We start from the raw sequence: 4,428 nt of genomic DNA on the forward strand, positions 1-4,428 counted from the left end.
GGCGTTAGCGCAGCTGTGTAGCCACTTCCACTTTTCTTTACTGTCCACCCACTCACCCACAGCTGAACTCTCAGCCCAGGCTGGGCATTTCCTACAAGCAGCCTTAAAGGAAGAGCTTTGGGGGCTTTTTTGAACAAAACGGTACACCACTAAGAAAGGGACAATAGGAGTAAATCATGTGTCTGCCTTTGCTGCTTCATTATTAAACGAGGTGTTAAAAGCACAGGGGGCGAGCGCTAGCACCTAGGATGACCCATCACAGGGATTTTACTGAGCACAGCACCTGCCCAGCAGTGTCCCCTTGGGCCAGTGTCCTGTCCTGCCAGCGGCTAAAGCCGGCCATGTCACAGCCAGCCCTGGGGAGCCCAGGAGGGGGTTCTTGCTTTCCCTTCCTTTGGGCTCAACCCGTACGCTCCTGCTTCAGTCTGCAATTCGCCTTTCCCCATTTCTGGGGCCAAGTGACAACCTCTGGGCTATTACGTGTCCTGCAAACACCTGCGCTCGTGGGTGGCATCACAAGCTCTGAAGCTGCGTGCGGCGGCGGGGGCTGTAAGCTGTCCCCGGGGCTCTGGCAGCTGTCAGCCAGACCCGGGGCCCCGGTACTGCTGTGGTGCGCGTGGCTGCGGGGCTCTGGCCCCACAGCGATGTCCTGCCTGTCTGGTGATGCTGGCCTCAGGTGCTAGGATCTGAATTACCACCAAGTGGACTGCAAGTCGTCTGCTTTGCCTTCTGGCAGGCTGAATTACAGTAGAATTGGCTTGAGGGCTTTCCTGGGGCCTATGCAAACCCAGGGGCCCTCATGTGATGGAGAGCAATTTGTCTCAAGAAGAGGAATTTCCCCGTGGGGAATTAGCGGAAAGGACACAGGCAAAAAGAGCAAGAGAAACCGAGAGTGCTCTGGACAGCCTCAGAAAGCTTCAGAGCAGTCCCTGGCTTGGTGGGCCTAGAGGTGCAGGACCTCGGGTCCCTTTGCTGCAGCAAAGTGGCTCCTCAAAGAGCCATCTTAAATGCCCAAAGTGGGAGATTTCTGCTTTTTCCCCTGACTCAGAACAGAGTCCGTCCCCTGACTCATCCTTCCTGCTAAAGTCCACGGGCTTCCACGAACTCACAGCCTTGCCAGAGCACCAGCAAATTCATCAGCTGCAGGGTGGGTCCAGCAGTGCCACAGAGCCATCCTCCGGTGCCTGGCAGCAGGACCTCTGGCACGGCACAGTGGCATGCCTGGCTCCTGTGGCACCCAGGGACACGCAGGCTTCAGCTCTGCTCTGCCGGGGCCATAGGGAATATAGGCACGGGGTGATGCTGGGTGCCTGGCAGCGGGGAGAGGCTCTCCCTCGCCGACGGCTGTTCCTCTCCTGAGGGCCAGCCGTAGGGATGGGCAGGGGAGGATGGCTCCAGCAGCAGATCCCCTCCCTGGCTTCACCCTGGCTTGGCTTTATTCTCCCCGCTTTGGGAGACCAGCTGATGTCCTGTCACTCTGCTATCAGCTCTGAGTCAGATCTGGCAGCCACTGAATTTAGTAGTCCTGAGATGAAGCACAGCCCATCCCACACAAAGCCACAGCTCGTGTTTCATGTAAAGGAATGAAAATGAAAAGCAATGGGACCAAAAATGAGGAAGGAGGGAGCCTTGTGGAAAAGACACCGCGGGGCTGGTCCTGCGGGTGAGGTGGTTCAGGAGCTTGGGAGAAGTGGTTGCCGATTTGGGGGAAAATGAAACAGGCCAAGGAGAAATGACAGTTCTGCTGAACGCTCAGATTGTGAGCGGCGCAGTCACCCTGCGGTGCTCGTGCTGGCACCCTAGCTGCTGCACGGGTGCGGGTACTGCCAGATGCCACAGGAGGAGCTGGTGCGGGGACGGTGCAGCAGTGTGCAGATGCTGCCCAGGATCCCTGTCTTGTCAGTGCTTTCCTCTCATCCTCCATGAATCACTGCTTGGCATCCTCGAGGCTGCAGACTTCATGCCTCCCTGCTACCTTTGCTGCCACCAGCTCTGCTGCGAGGGGCCCCGGGGAGGGAGCCGCTGCCTCTCAGGGAAAGGAGGGCAGACCTGTCTTCCCAGCCCAAGGCAGGTGGGCACAGCAGACCCTGCCCAGCACTCAGCCCTGTCCCACAGCCATGCGCTGGGAACCCCCCAGCCCCTGCAGCCCCAGCACGGGCAGGGGACCCGGTGATAACAACAGACAAGCTTTGCGTCAGGCGCTGCTGACCATGAGAAGCACCACGTTAAAACCAAAGTATCACAGAAAAGAGCAGCCCCACGTTTTCAGTGTTGGCAGGAGAGGTTTTGAGTTCACGGGTCAAACCAGCCCTCGAGAATGCTGCTGAGTTTCCTTTTCATCTTCAAAATAATTGACTAATCTTTGAATAGGAATAGCCATGTTTTTCATAACCTGGAAATCACCTGAGTCAGAACCGCACAGCAGGTCTTTCCCCAGAGCCTCTGCAGCTCCTCTCGGGGGCAGCGAGGGCTGGGAGCTGCAGGACCCGCCAGGACCCTCCTGCCAGCTGCTAGGGGACCTACTCGGCAAAGGGGCTGCCCACGTCTGCGGGGCAGGCTGCAGGGCAAAGCACGTCCTCGGCTCCATCCTCCCACCTGCCTGGCTGCTGCTCCCTTGTGCGGCACCCACATCCTGGAGCTGCCGCTCTGCGGCCTGGGGCTGAGGTTGCCGCAGCCTCAGCAACGCTGACAGCTTCTGCACGGGCAAGGCTGGAGAGGGGCTGGGATTTCCAGCAGCCCCCGAGCCCCGCGGTGACATGGCTGACCCTGAAATATCCCCTCGCAGACCACCGTGTCGGCCGGGCAGGTGGCACCACCACAGAGAAGCCCTGCCTGGAGAACACCTGGTGGAGCTGGGCTCTGCTTTTCCCTGCCCTCCACCACTGCGGACCTCGGGGAGTTTTGCTCAGGGCAGTAGGGGGATCGTACAGCCCCAGAGGCGCAGGCTCAGGCAGCGATGCTGCGCCGCGCGGCGCAGGGCTCGGCATGGGGCCAGAGGGCTGGTTCTGCGTGGGCGCAGTCCTGCCGCAGGACAAAGCACTTTGCCGGGAAGAGCAGAGTTATCATTCCCTCATGCCTGGAGGTCGGAGCAGAGAGCGGAGGAGCCGCCAGGGTCTCCTGGGCTAGCTCTGGCTGTGCGTGCTATTAGCACCCCGTTTGCTAGCGGGAGGGCAGGAGGGTGCAGCAGGGTTCATAGGGGCAGTTACCAGCAAGAAAGGGAGAGGATTTCACTCGGGAGGTGTTGCGCACGCATGACATTTAACATCAGGTTGCCGGGGTCAAGCCCAGACACACGGTTCTCTGTAACTTGCTTTCCGTAGGTGGCTTTGTAGAAACACCAGCAAACAATCATTCCTGGAGCTGCTACCTGGAGCTACTTTCTGAGAATCCCTTTTCAGACGAGGATGTGGCAGCTCGCGCGGGCACGCGCGCAAGGCCAGCTCAGGGCTGTCCAAGGACGCAGCTCGCCGCTCGGCCAGCCCCTGCCTGCCTCCACCCCTGCACCCCAGCGGGGCAGAGCCCTCAGAAGCACAGGGTAGATGCAAAAAGCAAACAAAATGCTATTAGTCCTGCGTGTGAAAACTAAAGAGGAGTGTGCTGCAGCGCGAGGGCTGGCTCAGAAGCCACCCTGGAAGCGGAGGGTCCCCAGAGCAGGCGGCCTGGCTCATGGCCACCACTGTGGGAAGCATTTGCCTTGTGCACTGAAGCGCACGTGCTGGACCTGCCGGGGCAGTGAGGTCCTGGGTGGGCTCACTGGAGAGAGGCAGGCAAAGGGCTTGACAATGACCTTGCCAGAAGAAAACAGGAGTAAACACCAAGACCAGGATGGACCCAGGTGTCGGTCTTCTCCTCCGAGCTCCCCGATCCCCCTCTCTGGCCGGCCGGGTTTGGCTGCGTGCAGGAGAAGGGCAGGAATTGACCCCTCTGGGAAGGGACGGGATGGGGAGACTTGGGGCAGGGTGGAGGGGACAGCAGGATCCATCCCGGGATTTTCAGCCTTGAAATCAAGGGGGCTTTGAAGCAGGTTTCCTCCAAGCTTGGATGGCCCTGCTTGTCTCCTGCCCTTCTGATGAGCAGGTGTGGGTGGAGAGCCGGATGAATAAGGGACTTATGCTATGAATAACACCGGGAGAAATGTGCCTGGAAAATAGAGTGTCGGGATGGGGCTCACGGGAGGCACCACGCCACGAGACAGAGCCTCCCAGGACCGGGCCATCGGAGAGGTTGCCCTCCTCCCTGCCGAGCCACGCGCTGCCCTCGTACCACCCGGTGCCAGCCCTCGCGGGCAGGCAGGAGCGGGGCCATTTCTTGCAATGACCTCTTATCCCAGAGGCTGCTCATCCACACACTGGCCGAAGCTGGGAGCAGCCTGGGTTACATGAAACACTGGCTGAAGCTTGGAACAGCCCTGGTTACATGAAGCACTGG

The sequence above is a fragment of the Fulmarus glacialis genome, unplaced genomic scaffold (assembly GCF_000690835.1).
Source record: "Fulmarus glacialis isolate BGI_N327 unplaced genomic scaffold, ASM69083v1 scaffold19579, whole genome shotgun sequence".
NCBI classification, from domain to species: domain Eukaryota; kingdom Metazoa; phylum Chordata; class Aves; order Procellariiformes; family Procellariidae; genus Fulmarus; species Fulmarus glacialis.